Genomic DNA, 19,123 nt, shown 5'->3' on the forward strand with positions numbered 1-19,123 from the left:
AGTCAGCGCCTAACACGCGTTGCCGGTTTAGTCTTTCACCGATTGAAGAAGACACCAGAATCCAAGTCAGGGGAATTTTGTCCCGAAGCCTAAGTAGGAATAAGTCAGCGCCTAATACGTGTTTCCGGTTAGTCCTTAACCGTAAAAAGGATAAAAGCCCACATATTCAATATTGTGGCATGTTGTTATTAATAACACCATAATCCGTGCATTACACGTATGGAGAATTTTACCCTGAATCCTAAGAAAGGATAAGTCAACGCCTAACACGCGTTGTCGGTTTAGTCTTTTACCGATTGAAGAAGACACCAGAATCTAAGTCTGGGAAAGTTTATCCCGAAACCTAAGTAGGGATAAGTCAGCGCCTAACACGCGTTGCTGGTTAGTTCTTGACCGTAAAAAAAGGACAAAAGTCCACATATTCGACATTATGGCAGGTTATTATTAATAACACCATAATCCGTACCTCACACGCATGCGGAATTTTATCCCGAATCCTAAGTAGGGATAAGCTAAAGCCTAACACGCGTTGCCGGTTTAGTCTTTCATCGAGTGAAAAAGACACCAGAATATAAGTCTGGGGACTTTCATCCCGAATCCTAAGAAGGGATAAGTCAGCGCCTAACACGAGTTGTCGGGTAGTCTTTTCCCATAAGAAAGACGAAGTCTATGTATTCAATATCATAGAATTAAAAGAGTTAACTCTTTTAGCACAACGTTATATGCAGAACAGACTTAAATAATCTGCATGCTAGCCCGACTCAAACGGTAGTCAGTAAAGGCTTATCAAACCCGTTGATGGCTGAGGGTTTGCCAAAAATCCTATAAATGCAAGAGTTATTGACGCACCAGCTCTATTAGTTAGTCTCATGACTTAAGAAACCGATAATTTCTAGATAAGATCTAGTCATGCAAATGAATTAGCTTTAACAGTTAGTCCTACAGCCCCAACATTTGAGACCGCCATGCTCTAACGCCTTAAGAGCTTAAACTGTGTAGACTCCAATAAACATACGAGTATAAACTGTGTTAATGCCGGTTAACGCGTTACAACGGAAGTCAACACCGATCAATGTGTTGTGATGAAAGTCAATGCCAGTCAATGCGTAGCCCTAAGTCAATGTCGATCAACATGTTGTGACAGAAGTCAACACCGATCAGCGTATTATGATAGAAGTCAACTCCAGTCAACGCATTATGATAAAAGTCAATGCCGATTAACGCATTACGATGGAAGTCAAAACTGATCAATGCAAAACCCTAAGGTCAACACCAGTCAATGCGTAACCCTAGGTCAATGCCAGTCAACGCGTTATGATGAAAGTCAACGCCGATCGATGCCAAACCCTAAGGTCAACGACGGTCAATGCGTAGCCCTAGGTTAACGCTAGTTAACACGTTGCGATGAAAGTCAACCGGTCAACATGTTGGAACAGAGATAATCAGTTCAAAGTCAACTCAATGACACAAGCCAAAACCAACTCATCAATTTCGATTCGAGACTTCGATGACGGCTAGACCATAAACACAGCGCCGGAAGAACATCAGCTATTCATCAAAATAGACTGAAAATCGAAGAAGTCAAGAATCGAAGCAACCTATAGGTCTTTTTTTTACTGACTAAAGGTTGGACCGATCATATCCAAAGTATTTTAGGCTCTTCTATAAAAAAAATGAGACTGAAATACTTTGGAGGGGGTATCTGTAGGTGTCAAAAATTACCTACGGGCCCTCACACGTAGCTCAAAGCAGAGAGAGGATGATGAACATCACTATCCAAGTTACAAAAGCTTAATTAACATTGATGAGCACATGAAGTAAGTCGACAAACTGTATGAAGCAACGGAGCTTCAGAATAACGAAAACACGAACTGATCGGGAGCTACACGTCGCTTACAAAAGACGAAGCACCCTTCGTGTCCCATCTACCCCACATATGACTAACCATGGGAACTTGTAGATCTCCTTATCGGCTTTCTTACTCACTTTGAATCACGTGATTCAGAGTTTGGACGACGGAGATACGACGAAAACGAACGGGATGTACGAAACAAAGCCCAGAGCCAAAGCTGAGACACCGCAAGTGTCTCGGCCAAGGACGAGACACTCATGGTGTCTCAACCAAAGCTAAGATACCCTAGGTGTTTCGGCCATACCGAGACACCCCAAGTGTCTCGGTTATAGCCAAGACACTACGGGTGTCTGCAGACCCAAAAAAATTCGTTTTTGCTGTTTGGAGCTGTTTTTCGACCGTTAACCACCTGGATTTATTTCAACTGATAAAATATCATCCAAGAATATGATTAAGTGGTTATAACTAAGGATAAGAGTGAATTGGTCATTCTTATCTAAAAACGGGGGTCCCGAAGCCTATAAATACAGCCCTAGGGCCTTCATTTGCACAGATCTCGAATTCTCGAGCATTGGCGAAGCCCTGCTGAATTGGAGACTGAAGAGCCATGAATTTTAGAGAGAGGAGGAGATTAGATTGAGTTCTTTAGCATAAAGAAGGAAAGTTCGTTAGATCCATAGCTCGGTTCCTTCCATTGAGATCGTACCTAGCTGCGATCTCGAGAAGAGTTGTTATCTCGCTGTTGCCGAGATAATTGCTTTGGTTTCTTAATTCCTTTGTGAATTAATAAAACTCCGGATAGATCTGATCGTTCGGTGGTTCACAGATAGACACTAGCACAGGCGAAGTTCCCACGCAAATAATGGGTGATAAACGTCTGTTATGTTTGTTTTGACGAGAGTTGTAATTTTTTATTTTCATTATGTAAGAGTCTTATAAAAAAACTATATTTTGTATTTTCATTGTAACGACTGAAGTTGTAATGAATACCTCAATGAAGAAATCAATTTTCCACCAATAAATAAATAAATAAGCCAACTCCTAACAAAAGTGCACAAGAGAAACAACAATTAACAATAGAAAAGAAATTGCATGAAGCAAGAAAGAAGCAAAATTCAGGAAAAAATTGATAACTTAGAATATGCATAAGGCAAAGGATTAGGTTCCCTCGATCATCGATCACCTCGAAATTGACGGTGACAGTGAGCTTGACGCTATCGGTGCTGACATAGGTCATTTCCAACGTCTCGCATCGATCCGATCGCAGCGGAGGAGGATAGAGGTTTGATCGGAGGAGGGGATCTTTGAGCCGTTGATCTTGAGGCAGACTCCAATTGGAGGGCAGAGATGAGTTGGGGTTAGGGATGAAGGAACTATGGTGATCAAGCACGGGGAGATAAGGACATAGAAGGGCCGAATCTCGAAGAAGGCGGAGTTCATCGTTGTCGTTACCGTCGCCGCCGAACTATCTCAAATCATTAGATTCAGGTTCTAGGGTTGGAGGATTTAGGGTTTGAGATGAAGAAGAGCATTGTTGATGAGCCTTTTGAAAATTTGGGGGAAACTTTTTAGAAGCAGGGTTTGGAAAATTTGGGAACCCGCTCAAACGAAAATAGAGCAGGGATGTTATCTTAGACGGAATTGATGATGTTTTGGTGATGAGCCTTTTGGCACCTAGCATCCTAGACGAAATACATCCGTCTAGGATGTATTCCTACTAGCATGGCCCACGATTATTGACTTATATATGGACATTTGTTAGTCCATTGATATTAGAGGCCCACTCTTTTCTTTGAGTACCCGCCTACTTTTTACCAAAATTCCCATCAAAATTTTCGCCAATGAATAACGAGGATATTATTATTTCCTCACTGATTGGTTTTTTAACAAGGAAATGATTTCTTGCAAAACAAAATCTTTTAGTGAGGAACCCATAAATTTGTCGTTGTTGAATTTGGCGGGTTTTGTATATTTTCCGCAAAACTAATAATGAGAAAACTATTATTTCCTTGCTAATTGATTCTTTTAACGAAAAAAGTGTTCCTCGTAAAACAAAAAATTTTAGTGAGGAGACCTTTAATTTATCATCAATGAATTTGGTGGGTGTTGTATATTTTTCTGCCAAATTAATAATGAGGAAACTATAATTTCCTCACTAATAGGTTCTTTTTAACGACAAACGATTCTTTGTAAAAAAAATTAACGAGAAAGCTTTAAATTTGTTGCTATTGAAATTGGCGGGTATTGCACATTTTTCTACCAAACTAATAATGAGAAAACTATTATTTCCTCGCCAATTGGTTTTTTTTTAATGAGGAAACAGTTCTCGTAAAACAAAATTTTAGTGAAACCATTAATTTGTCGTCAATGAATTTGGCAGGTGTTGCAAATTTTTTCGCCAAATTAATAGTGAGGAAACTATAATTTCCTCGCTAATAGGCTCTTTTTAACGAGGAAACGGTTCCTCGTAAAAACAAAAACTTTTAGCGAGAAAGACTTAAATTTGTCACCATTGAAATTAACGGGATTTTTTCCGCCAAACTAATAATGAGGAAACTATTATTTCCTCGCTAATTGATTCTTTTTATATGGAAATGGTTCCTCGCAGATTATGGATCTTCAGTGAGAAAATCATATTTTGTCATTGTTACATTTGGCGTTAACCGATGCCACTCCTCTTGGAACGATCCCCGACTCTCACCACACACTCCTCACTCGGTGTACAAGTGTATTACAAAGTGAATCTCACAATAAGCACAAATTAACAAATGATTGTTCTCTAATATGGATGAGAACACAATGAAAGATCACACTCAATGTTACAACTCTCACAACCCCAAATATAATATGAATGCAAATACAATAAGCTCAAAGAGAGTTAAGGAACTAGCAATAAGATTGATATGAAATACAATAGTAGAAATGTTAGGAAATAGAGTTAAGGAAACTTCTCTATAAACACAAAGAGAGGATGATGAAATGTTGAAGATGAACTCTTCAATAGTTGATGTAAACTCCCATTTGTAACAGCAAACCCAAAACAAACTTAAACCAAAACTAAACAAGCTTAAACCCTTGTTTAAAACCTTGTTTTAAAAACTTCTTAGCTTATCTTGAAAGAGAGCAGCAATAGGGCATTTATACCCACTCAAAAACTCAGCCAAAACCCCCAAGCAAAAAGTCCAAAAAAGTCCCAGACAACGGTAACAAAAATAGCCGTTGGAAACAGAACTGACAGAGCGGCAGTCGACCGAAAAAATTCGCGGTCGACCGCGATCCAGATCCAAAACTGAGTAAACACGCAGAGGGTTCTTCGGTCGACCGGTGCGGTCGACCGATGGAAATTTCGAGCTCTCGGTCGACCGCACCGGTCGACCGACAAACTCTCTGCTGCCCAATAACGAATGATCACATGTGCGGTCAACCGGTGCGGTCGACCGCATACTAATACATGAAAATATGATTTTGAAAATTATTTTTCTGATTTTAAAACCCTATTTAAAAATATCAAATAAATTCCAAAAAATATAAAACTTTGGGAAATGATTGTAGACATGATAATAAACATGCTACAACCAACTTTCCTAATGAATTCCAAAAAGGACTTTCCTAATGAAAAATATCATTATTTTACAAAATAGTCCAAAACATAAAAATGTAAACACATGAGTTTGATGTTTTAAAACATAAAAATGTAAACACATGAGTTTGATGTTTTGACCTAAACCAACTTTTGAAACTTTACAAAATGATTTTATAGACTTGAAGAAAGATGTAAACTATTGTTATGAAGTCTATAAACAACGAATGTAGTATTCTATCAAAATACACATATAATGCACTAAAACATGATTTCATTAAACTAACTAAAATTGATATTGATGAAATCATATATATGCATATAAGTATGAAACAAATATATGTTTTCTAATTATATTCAATTGTTTCATAGTAAAACTTAAAAACTATCAAACCAAAACATATATGTATATATATAACTATATATATACAAAACCAAAACGTGTATGTGTGTATATGATTAAGCTTAAAGTACTAACACACATAATATAAACCTAAACTAAGTTACCCAAGCAATCTTGATCTTCAATTAAGCTTGACTTGGTACACTATGCGGATGAAGGTTGAACTTAATCTTTAACTATGAATAGCGTAGGCTTCTCTCCACAATTCCGCCAACCTCCATTGGATATGATCGTTGAAGCTCTATTCCATCCATCCTCCAACAACGTTGTTTGTCTACAATACATAGGAAAATACAAATACTAGACAAACAATATTAGAAGTAAATTGTTTGTTAAACATTATCAAAACAAGAAGGCCAACATCATGGATCTCAACCGTCATTATCAAAAGATAGGTATGATCTAACATTTCTAACATCAGCAACTATCTTTGACTAGATGTCACGTCCGTTTTCAAAAACAATGAGTAGTTTCACATAAATAGTGTTAGCCACCCAGTTTTTCTCCACATGTTAATTCCATGTGTACACACACGCATGTACGCGCGCGCACATATATATATATATATATAGCTCCCCTAAAAAATCAACGCCCCTACCAGAAAAAAATCAGATCTGAGATCTCAGTTCTCCACCTGTCGGTAGTCCCACCCGTGATCTCCTCCCACCAACGATCCCCGCCGTTCCCCCTACTTGCCCTGCCCTCTTGCCCAGCCGCGTTCACCCTCACACTCGCGTCGATTGATAAACACGAATATTCTCTATATTTTGACTATGTTTCACCCACTCGCGTTGACTGATAAACAAGAAATGCATGGAAACTGGCTCCCTCCTCCTCGATTATGAACCAATACCACTCGAAGATCATTGAAACCTACTAGTCGATCTTAGATAGATAACATCATCTTTTTTAGCTCCCATCGATCTCCTATGACACCATATGTAAGGTTGTCCTAGCCCTTCACCAAGTCATTCTCTGTATTTTCACCTTCATTGAACTGTTCTAACAACCACTCATTGCTTTCATCTATATCAGCCAATTTAATCGGATCAATAGAATCTCTACAGTCAAATCACTCCTTCAATGCTTGGTTGTACTTGTTGTAAAGATCTTGCAACCTCTTATAATCCAATCTATTCCTCTTCTTGGTGTGTATCTGTGATTTATACAAGTTAATCAAATCAATATCCATATGTCTAAGGGAATTAAATCTATTTTGTTGAATAAAATAAAACTAATCATACTTGCTAAAAAGTACTCTAATTTCTTTTGTAGCCAAAGGAGCTACAAGTAAGGTTGAGGACTCTAACAACAAGCTTCTGCAAATCTGGTGCTGATGCACCATAAGACTCACACCAATAAGCTGTCAATTTAAATAGAGTGTGATTAATAGTTTATTTCCTATAAAAAAAATCTAGTCAATTGAGGGTTTATATTATGCATATTTATCTAGAGACTTCTTCTTTCTGTTTCTCTTAGCTATCTCTATACCAAAAAGACCCCCCAACATGCCTATATATATCCAACTGCCTATCAATCTTGTCTTGGTCTTGTGTGGGCACCATCTTCGTCATCCCCTTGGATGTTTGTATGGTCATAGAAAAATACAGGATTAAGGTAATATCCTACAATACGTAAAGGCCGATGAAGCTGATCTTGCCACCTCTTATCAATGATATCAAATACCTTGAATATTTTGTTGAATCATCAACAAAAGCTTTAGCATTAACCTCCTTAGCTCTATCCATCGCCTCATAGATGAATCACATAGCAGGCTTCTTGTCACCATCAACAAGTTTTAGAACACCAATGTGAGGAGACGTGAGCTTGAGAATACGAACGATATTGTTCCAGAAAGATGGCATATGAACTTTCCTTTCAACTAATTTGCCCTTTGAATCTCTTGCCCACTTACTTTGCCTCCATTTCTCCAAATTAAACATCTTTCTGAGGTTATATTTCTATCAATGGATGCTTGACAAAGTCATAAATGACGTGGAAAATTGTGTCACCATCGGTCTAAGAAACTCTTTGTCATTAGTTTCACCTCTCATCATCTTCAAAACCCATGCATGTAAGTAGATGAATCCCGTCAACTCTATAGCTCGACTCAAGGTTAGCTTCACATATAGTAGTTTACCAATATCCTTGAGCCTGAGATAATACAGTGAGCAACACATGGAGTCCAATATAAATAAGGATACTCTTTTTCCAATTCAGATCTTATAACAAAAAAAGAAAAAAAAGATCAATATTAGAGCATCCTAGCATAGCAAATGATTCATAACCAAAATAAAATCAATTGCTTAAATTTTACATGCATATTTGAGACAAGAATGGTTATCTGTGATGATATGAACAACATTCTAAGGTGCTATGAACTTAATAAACTCACTAAGTATCTCAAATATTCTATCACATGTGTTGATCTCATCAGAAGCATTAATAGAGGAAAGACACACCGTACATGAGGAGAGCTTACAAGAAAGTTGATCAATGTCCTCCCCTTTCTATCCCTCTAACCATCTGACATGAAAAAATAATCTTTGGTAGACTACACCTCCTTATGAGGTTGTATCAGATCATCAATGTATTTTTTCTCCTTTCTAAGCAAAGGCTCTCTCAAATGGTGTAATGTCAGAGGAGGCAAGTTTGGCACAAAATCCCCTACTAACTTTAACATTGTAGGCGTATAAAACTGCTTATAGGTCCCTTGACACAGCTCGGCGCGATGATTCGACAAATCGACGAACGTTCAAGCAACGAAACGAACTAAAGAGGCTACAAAGCTAACGAACTGCATGTGAACAACGTTAGTGGTTCGGGGAGTCGACGGGTCTTCCAACAAAGTGGATTTGAACTCAAACACCGACTGAGTTTACTGCCAAATCCGGAATCAAGTCAACAAATCAACAAAACAACCGAACAACGGACAAAACAACCGGAAACAACGGAAAACGACAAAACCAGCGCACCTGGGGGAACTCGGCCCGAACCGAACCACCCTAAGGTGGCTCGGCCCAAGCCGAGCCACCCTAGGGTGGCTCGGTGGCTCGGCCAAAGCCGAGCCACCCCAGGGTGGCTCGGCATGAGCCGAGCCACCCTCAGGTGGCCCGACTCCCCCCCCTCTCTCTCTTGTGCACAAAGGCACAGTTCAGAGAGGCTATAAATAGGGGGGGTGGTTGTTCATTTGAGGGACTTCTTCTGAAACTTTTGAGAGAGCCGAAACTCTGCCGGATTGTCACCTCAACTCGGAGATTTGAAGGCTTGAAGACTTGGAGACCCGGATTTGATTCTTAGCGAGCACCCGCACCGAAAAAGGCAGGAGTTCGAGAGAGTCTAATCCTCAGATCTACGTCGTTACACTCCGGATCTAAGCTTGGTTCTTACCGACCACAGATACGGCAGAAGTATATGATGACTTGCCGGATGAAACCCACGAGGTTAACACCACATCACACCAACAAGTATGGCAATTATACTTCGATGGTGCCTCAAGGGCAGTTAATAGAGTAATAACCCCGGGATGTCCTACAGTTTCCTCTGGAGTTGGAGTCGTCTTAATCTCCCCTGGAAAGCACGTGATGCCTCGGGCTTATTCGTTGACTAGTCCGTGCTCCAATAATGTTGCCGAATACAACGCGCTTCTCATTGGACTCAGTTTCGCCAAAGAGCTGGGGGTCGAATATCTCGAAGCTTTTGGAGATTCGCAATTGATAGTCAACCAAGTTCGCGGTGAGTATGAAGTCAGGAATCAAGACCTGATCCCGTACCACCAGGAAGCCATCAAAATGGCGGAATCTTTCGAAGAATTCTTTATTGAATACATCCCTCGTCTCCAGAACGCTTATGCAGACGCACTGGCGGCACTAGCAGTATCACTGGCACAGCCTCCCGAAGCTGAGCTGTTAGTCACAGTACGGACGCATCAACTCTGCGTACCCATATACAGTACGGAGATTGAAGAAGAAGAGGATAGAAACGTGAACGCCAAAGAGGTGAATTCAACTCAAATTGGGTCTGAGTCCCGAGATTGGCGTTTTCCTATCATCGACTACGTCCAATATGGTATCTTGCCAGAGGATGTAAAAGAAAAGGAATCAATCCGCCGAAGAGCTCCAAGATTCTTCTATAATACTGAAACCCATACATTATACCGTAGAGGGTACGACGGTCTTTTACTCCGATGCCTTTCGAACAGAGAAGCAAAGGAAGTTCTTAAGGAAGCACACGAAGGAGAATGTGGTGCGCATCAGCCCGGTCCTAAACTGTATGATCGCATCAGGAGGATGGGATATTTCTGGCCAACGATGGTTCGTGACGCAATCGAATACGCACGAGAATGCCACGCTTGCCAGATACATGCGAATTATATGCATCAACCGCCAGAGCAGTTGCACACGTCAACCACGTCTTGGCCGTTCGAGACTTGGGGCATGGACATAGTCGGTCCTATTTTTCCCCCTTCAGTCAAAGGTGATCGGTTCATCCTCGCGATCACAGATTATTTCTCAAAGTGGGCTGAAGCGATTCCGCTTAGAGAAGTGAAGACGAACAACGTCATCAATTTCATCAAGCATCATGTCATTTACCGACACGGCGTGCCAAGAAGGATCATTCATGACAACGGTCCACAGTTCATAAGCAATGCCTTCGTCAGATTCTGCGACAAGTTCAAAATTGAAGATGTTTCATCAACACCTTATTATCCCGCCGCGAATGGATTAGCGGAGGCGTTTAACAAGACGATCATCAAGATCTTGTCAAAGCTCGTGAAGACCAATAAACGAGACTGGGACGATAAACTCGGTGAAGCACTCTGGGCTTATCGCACCACCATACGCACTCCTACGGGAGCTACTCCGTACTCGTTAGTATATGGATGCGAAGCGGTGCTACCTTTGGAAATTCAAATTCCCTCCCTTCGGATCGCTCTCGCAACGGAGATGACGACCGAAGAACAACATCAGAAGCGTCTCGAAGAGCTCGAGAGGCTGGATGAAAAGCGTTTGGAGGCTCAACAACACATCGAGTTTTACCAAGCCAGGATGTCAAGGGCTTTTAACAAAAGAGTCCGACAGAGAAGCTTCAAGGAAGGAGATCTGGTCCTCGCTGCTCGCCGACCAATAATTCTCACCTCCAAGAAGAAAGGTAAATTCGAACCCAAATGGGAAGGACCGTTTGTAATAGACACAGTCTATTCAAACGGCGCATATCGCCTGATTACTCAAGAGGGCGCCAGGCAATTAATGCCAATAAATGGGAAGTTCCTGAAAAAGTACTATCCCTAGTACATTCAGGATAACTCGTTTACCGGGAAGTTCCTTGAAGAATATTACACTTAATATTCTAGAGGATAACCCAAAATCATTGTCACCACCAAAATCCCTCACTGATCAATTTCAATTGACAGTGAGTCCACCAAAAATGTTTTTCTGGCCCTCTTGATTCTCTCCATGAGCAAGAGGTCCACTTTCAGTTCGGAGTCCCTTTTCGATAAACGAAAGAACTCCTTCCCTTTTTCTCTTTGGTTAAACCTTGTTCATGGTTATAACCGGAGTTGAAAATTCCACTTCGATAAACGAAGAACCCATTTTCAGTTTAGATAACTCATCCTATAAAAGGCAAGTTTATCTAAATTTTCCAGATTCTCGGAGTGGACACCCCACTTCTAGTTTCTTCCTCGCTGGAAATAGAATATAAAATTCTTCCTTTCCAGGATCAGGGAATAGAATATAAAATTCTTCCTTCCTTGTTTTCGGGTTCGCCTTCACCCTAAAAGAAGACCGGGAAATAGAATATAAAATTCTGCCTTTCCCGCATCGATCTTTTCCGAAATTTATCAATTTAGGATTCATCCTAGGAAGTTTATCCCGAATCCTAAGCAGGGATAAGTCTGCGCCTAACACGCGCTGCCGGTTTAGTCTTTTTCCGCACAAAAAGACACCAGAGTTCGATTCTGGGGTATTCTATCCTGAAACCTAAGCAAGGATAAGTCTGCGCTTAACCTGCGCTGCCGGTTAGTTCTTAACCGTTAAAAAGAACACTCGTCCGCATATTCAACATTGCGGCAGGTTGTTATTAATAACACCAAAATCCATGCCTTACACGCATGGGGAATTTCATCCTGAATCCTAAGAAAGGATATGCCGACGCCTAACACGCGTCGCCGGTTTAGTCTTTTTCCGAACAAAAAGACACCAGAGTCCGATTCTGGGGTATTTTATCCCGAAGCCTAAGTAGGGATAAAGTCAACACCTAACACGTGTTGCCGGGTAGCCTATTCCCGTAACAATGGCGAAGTCTATGTATTCGACATCATAGCACGAAGTCTAAGGGAGTTCATTCCCTTAGCACAACGTTACATGCGGAACGGATTCCGATAATCCGCATGCTAGCCCGACTCAAACGGTAGTCGGTAAAGGCTAATCAAACCCGTTGAAGGCTGGGGGTTAGCCAAAAATCCTAAAGTCAACACCTAACACGTGTCGCCGGGTAGCCTATTCCCGTAACAATGGCGAAGTCTATGTATTCGACATCATAGCACGAAGTCTAAGGGAGTTCATTCCCTTAGCACAACGTTACATGCGGAACGGATTCCGATAATCCGCATGCTAGCCCGACTCAAACGGTAGTCGGTAAAGGCTAATCAAACCCGTTGAAGGCTGGGGGTTAGCCAAAAATCCTAAAGTCAACACCTAACACGTGTCGCCGGGTAGCCTATTCCCGTAACAATGGCGAAGTCTATGTATTCGACATCATAGCACGAAGTCTAAGGGAGTTCATTCCCTTAGCACAACGTTACATGCGGAACGGATTCCGATAATCCGCATGCTAGCCCGACTCAAACGGTAGTCGGTAAAGGCTAATCAAACCCGTTGAAGGCTGGGGGTTTGCCAAAAATCCTATGAGTATTATGGTCAATCATTTCAAACGTGATGAGGAATCATAATAAAGATAAAGATAAAAACCAATTCCACTAAAGAGAATCAAATGTCAAGGTTTTCAGCAAATAAAATCATACATCAAGCCCATGGCTAAGAATCTGCTGACTGAATTCAGATAACTTCTCGTCATAAGAGCGTCTAAGCTCCTCCTGCAACTCAGCTCTAACAGACTCTTCGTTCGCAGCTAAAGTCCTCACAGCATCCTCCTCTGTCTCAGCCAGTCTCTGCTTCAAGGACTTCAGCTCATCAGATAAAGCAGCATTTGCTTGCTGATTCTGCATCTTTGTGTCTTCCTTCTCACGGAGTTCTCGTCGGAGCTGATCTATCTGAGAATCAAGCTCCTCGAGGAAAGAAGATCTAGTGGCGAAATCAGCCTCAACTCGATCTATGCGGTCCCGCTGCACCTGAATCTCGAGCTCAGCAACCATCCGAGTACTGCGCCATGTCTGTAAGCGAGCATCCAACTCGGCAGCAACGAATGAAGAGGCACCTGTATCCCGGAGCTCATGAAACATCTGAAGCTCACGCTCTAAGCGATCAAGGTCATCAACCATAGCCGTCGCTAGATCCGGACATCCTATGTCCCTAATCAAGTTTATCTTGGAATCGAGGTAGGGCTTAAATTGGCGAAGAGAAAGTCCGTCGTGGAGGAGTTTGCCAATTATAACAGTCAGGGAGGAGAAATAAGAGCGGACTTCTACGCTGATGATGATCTTCTCAGGGTCATCCCCTGATAACAACTCCTTAACGAGGATATGAAGCTGAGAAGGAAGCCCTACACAAAGAAGAGAAGTTCGTCAAAAGCCTCAATGAGGAAATGAACGGCATCGCTCAGCTAATTAAATTATACCTCCTTCCCCTCGAGTCACTGGGGGTGATGGAGATGTAACAACTGTAGCTGCATCGACTGGTGGAGTTGGTCGCACAGCCGGCTCAACATGGTCTTTCTCAACAAAAGCTCCTGTCAAATTCAAAACAGAATTCGCAGAGGCGTTACATTATAGCTGCATTAGTCAAGGTCGACTAGTCCTATAATCAACTCAGCAGGAGGCACATACCTTCAAAGGAACCATCCTCAGGATTGTTAGCAAATGCGGACTCAGGAAACATGTCTCCAGGTAGCTGGTCATTAATCTGAGGTGAGCTATATATGTAGTGCATCATAGGAGTGTCCGCAAACAGGCTTCCCTCGTCAAAATCGTCGATGGAGAAATCTGACATAAAAGAATATAAGTGCCAAAGAATAATGAAGAGACTACAACTAATGGAAATGAGTTACCTCTCACGGGTGCATCAGCCTCTTCGTTTCCAAGGTTCGCCTCCTGCAAATTATCTGAAGGAGCAAGGAGTAGAGGACAGTTAGAGGATACACAAATTCATTAATGTATTATCTAAAGAAATACGCTGTCAGTGATAGATGTACCTTGACTCACAGAATCTGGTCCTACACTGATCTCCTCCCTAATGTCAGCAACCCCTGTAGACTTCTCTACAGGGGGTAGTGGGTCAGACTCATCGGGAGATAAGGGAACAGGATCGGGACTCATCTCATCCTCCCCACGCACTCCTATATAGAAATGGAAAAGCATGAGTCAATGTTCAGAATAACCAAGAAAATGGTTCAAAGAGTAGACGTTACCTCTGTCACTAATAGGGTCATCTCCAGCCAGATCCATGTCAGATGCTCGTGAAGCTACACGAGGTTTGCGGGCCAATCTCTTCCGCCTAGCAATAGGGATCGAAGGTCTCGCCTGGGGAGGAGAACGGAAATCTTCATCCTGAGCAACTGTGGTCTCTGGAACATCAAACCATAGTCAGTTTCAACACTTCTGGAAGATAGAAGAAAAAGATGAAGTGCAAACCTCGCTCGGAAAAGTCATCGTAATCTTCGGGATCCCCGCCTGAAGCCTCGTCTGTGGAATGGAATGTCCTCTGTCCCTCTTCGTCAATCCGACGAGTCTTGTTCCGTATCCTCTGTGCCCGGGCGTTTTCCCGAATCCTGCGGGAATCAACCTGGGAAGCTGCCTCAGCCTCTAACTCTGCGATTGGCTTCACAGGGATAGTCTTGTTGGCTGCTAACAACCATTTGCAGCTCAAGAAAGTAAGGTTCAACTGCCGGTCAGCACTCGGGAGACTAAATCTAACACCAGTACAGCCAGTCACGGTCCACAACCAAGCGCGGAGACCGTCTATCAAACCACTATGAGTACGAAGCTGCTGACGAGGATTCCCAATGTAAAGCTGGTCATAGCCAAACTGGCGAGCGAATCGGCACGGTAGATATGGTTCGATGAAGCACTGATCCCTCACCCGGAAAGTCAGATAGCCGGGCCTAATATTCACTAGCCAGTTGAAGCAGCCGATGTCTAAATAAGTCCGGTACTCTCTAGGCCTCTCATCATCTATCAAGCATTCACCATATCGACCGGAGAACTGCGGAAAACAAGTAGAGAATGCCCAACACTTATGGACCTGCAACTGCTGTCTGACATCAGAAAATCCGCGGCCCTCCCACCTGCCATTCTCAAGCAACTGTAGCAGGGGAACAGAATGGTCTGTGGCGTTCGGCACCGACATCATATCCGAGCGATGAAGGACAAACCAGGCCATCAGATAAGCGTACGGGAGCTCCACCTTAAGCGTGGGAATCTGACCTGGTAAATCGGTCTCCTTCCGTGTGAACGCACTGGAAAGCTGTCGAAGTCCTCGGTGAATATTAGCCACCATCACCGGAAGAAGTGAGAGTTCCTTCTTATAGGCGAGCTGAACTGCTGGGTAAAGTACCTCCAAGGGCAAGGCGTCGCCAGACTGATATGGAACCACGCACTTTTTCAACCAGATAGCAAGAAAGCCAGCAAGAAGTGTCATTGGTCGAATTGGTGCGGTAGCGTGCCACAAGAATGACTTGAACTTGGTCTTCGCAGGAAAGCCACCCTCAGGACCGCCGGTGGTGTAAGATTGAGCGCCGATCTTCTTCAGTAGACTGTTCACCTCTGAAGGAGTGAATGGGGCCAGCTCACAAATATCCTCGCCATGAGTGCTCTCCAGATTCTTGAACAAGTAGTTCGCAAATTGTTTCAGACTCACACATACCTTGGTCCTCTTTGCTAAGGGCTCCGACTGTGCCAAAGCAATATGGTAATGACAAGTGAGGTCCCATAGAGTCTCATAACGGTCAGGCATGCGATCTTTTAATTGGCTCAACTCATGACTGGAAGGAAAGTACTCCTGGTATAGCATCTGTCCCATGGACAAGCCAGAAATCCTGTGCATCTCGTGAAGAGCCAAGCCTAACTCCCCCTGCCGGGTCAGAAAAGTGTTCGAGTCTGGATTATATAGCTCGAACAAAGCACAGAAATGTCTCAAACTGACAGGCAAGCCATACACGGTGGCACGAACGGCTGCATACAAACTGCAAGCATGCAACTCCTCGCCCCATCGGCTCAAGACGTATGTCGTCATGCGGCTCCACCAAGACTTGTCCGAAGAGTGGACCCAACCGTAAAACCTGTGACGTGTCGCTGGCATCTCCCGTCCCAGAACAGCGAGACGATTCCTCAAGGTGGAAGCGGTAGCAAGGAACTCGTTACGTGGTGGTTCGTCCAGCCCCAATACACCAGGACGCAATCCGGTAACACGACTTCTGCACGAACCAGGAACCGCCGAATGAGTGATATAGCCGCAATGGACACTCATATGATCCTCTGTCAAGCGCCACGACATCTCCCGTGTCACAGCCTGACATCTGAGCTCAGTCAATGAACGATGCCGAGGAATCTCCGGCAAGTATATGAAGCCATTGCCGGTCTTGTGAAGCCAATGCTCAGCACCAATGAATACGGCTTCTGGGTCATCGACAGAATCACCAAATAGGAAATCGCTCTTTCGAAGAGGCTGAGTAGAGCTGGCGTCCTTCACAAAAGGCGCATCTGTGATTAGCTGGCGAATAGCTCGATGACCACCTTCCCTCACCACTTGGGCAACCTCAGTCGACGTGTCCGAAGCAAACTGAGGGGTAGCTGGAATAGGGGAAGGATCGTTGGAGTTCGAATAATGCTCGCCACGCCGTCCATATATTGCGTGGGACGGGAATGATCCAGAAGGGTACCCCACTGCAAAATAGACAGTTAAACACTGGTTAGTCTCGATTATAAAAGGAAATTGAACTCATCTTACAAATAGCTAAGATAGAGTCATTGCCTTATAAAGGGTGAGACGATTTGGCCACATTGTGCAATCACAAAACAGGGTATGTCGACAACATATCCCTGCCTTATAAAACGCAATGTAGTGTCAAATCGCCCCCTTTAATTTTGAGATATGGTTTTGACCAAGCAAAACATATCTTTGAAGCGTCGATCCTCACCAAGGAGAATCAAGGCTCTTCCCGATTGCCTCGCCAAGGAGAACAACGTGGGGTTTAAAAAAGGGTCAATTTACAAATTTATAAGAAAAAAAAGGGTTTATTTGCAAAAAGTAGCTCACCAGCATAAGAGGGAGGCGCGCCATCAACCGACATGGCAGGGGAACGACCTCTCGAGGCGCGAGACATGACGGCCTGCAAAATAACTCAAAGGGTTAGATTCAAAAAATAATTTCAGCCCTAATTTTTGCATAAAAACCCCTCAAAATTGCATTTTTACCCCCCTGAAAGATTAGCTCGAGGCATCAAATCACACCCTCAAATGCATGAATTAAATTGAGCATGAAAAAGATCCAAATTGTGGAAGATTTACCTGAAGAAAGGCTCGAGATCCAATAAAAAATGTGATCTTTAAGGAAACTTGAACCACGCGCTCGAGGGGCCTGAGAGAAATTCCAAATATGGAGTTTTTGAGTGATTTTTCAGTCCAAGATCCAAAGGAACCCTAGATCTAGGATAACTATCAAGGTTTCAAGGCGAATGGAAGCTTGAGGGAAGAGAAATCAAGAGAGGGGAGGGGAAAGTTCGGCCGGCCCTAGAGAGGAAAAAGAAAAGAAAAAGAAAAGAAAAAAAAGACCCCTCTTATAGCCTTGAACCAGATTGGGCTGAACCAGACCAGACTGGGCTGAACCAGACCTAGCCAGATTGGACCAGGTTGAGCCAGATTGAGCCAAACTGAGCCAGAATGAGCCAAATTGAACCAGATTGAACCTGGCTAGACCAGATCAGATCAGAATGAGCCAGAATGGACCAGAATGAGCCAGAATGGACCAGTTTGAACCAAATCCGAACCAGAATTCAAATTGAAGCAGAATTGAACGTCGAAACAACTTCAAATCGACCGAAGGTTCGATCATTAGTTTATTCTTGCCTCTCCCACATGTTTGGAAGGGTTGGGAGACTTTTTGCACCGAATTACTGCCTTATTTGGCTCATTATTAGGCCGATTCAGCTTATTATCGGACCGGTTCAACTCATTTGGATACGGAAATACTCCAATAAGGTATACGAGTTTAAACTATTCCCTCCTCTTTGTTGAGAAGTTTCTGGAGAATATTTTTCTAAAAATATTCTTAAGGATAACTTAACATAACTCCCAGGAGTGTATGAGTATAAACTAGACCTCCCCGCTCCAACTCCTTAAGAGCTTAAACTGTGTAGACTCCAAAATACTTACGAGTATAAACTGTGTTAAACGCCAGACAACGCGTCACAATAAAGATTCAAAGCCGTCAACCGATGGTCAATTTCATGTTGAAGCAACCAACACGAGTTAAAGATTGAAAAAATCAGGAATCGACTTCAAAGTTCAAATTCCAACAACGGTCAGACAATAAATGCAGCACCGGAACCCCTACAGGCATTCTACAAAGCACTGAATGGCCCGAAGGATTGAAGGAATACAGAACAAAAGTCATTTCCAGGTCCCGTTACACCGACAAAGGGTAGGGGCAATCATATCCAAAGCATTCCAGACTCTTCTATAAAAGAACGAGGCTGAAAAGCTTTGGAGGGGGTATCTGTAGGCGTATAAAACTGCTTATAGGTCCCTTGACACAGCTCGGCGCGATGATTCGACAAATCGACGAACGTTCAAGCAACGAAACGAACTAAAGAGGCTACAAAGCTAACGAACTGCATGTGAACAACGTTAGTGGTTCGGGGAGTCGACGGGTCTTCCAACAAAGTGGATTTGAACTCAAACACCGACTGAGTTTACTGCCAAATCCGGAATCAAGTCAACAAATCAACAAAACAACCGAACAACGGACAAAACAACCGGAAACAACGGAAAACGACAAAACCAGCGCACCTGGGGGAACTCGGCCCGAACCGAACCACCCTAAGGTGGCTCGGCCCAAGCCGAGCCACCCTAGGGTGGCGGTGGCCCGGAGCCACCCCAGGGTGGCTCGGCCAA

The sequence above is a fragment of the Asparagus officinalis genome, chromosome 6, assembly GCF_001876935.1.
Source record: "Asparagus officinalis chromosome 6, Aspof.V1, whole genome shotgun sequence".
NCBI classification, from domain to species: domain Eukaryota; kingdom Viridiplantae; phylum Streptophyta; class Magnoliopsida; order Asparagales; family Asparagaceae; genus Asparagus; species Asparagus officinalis.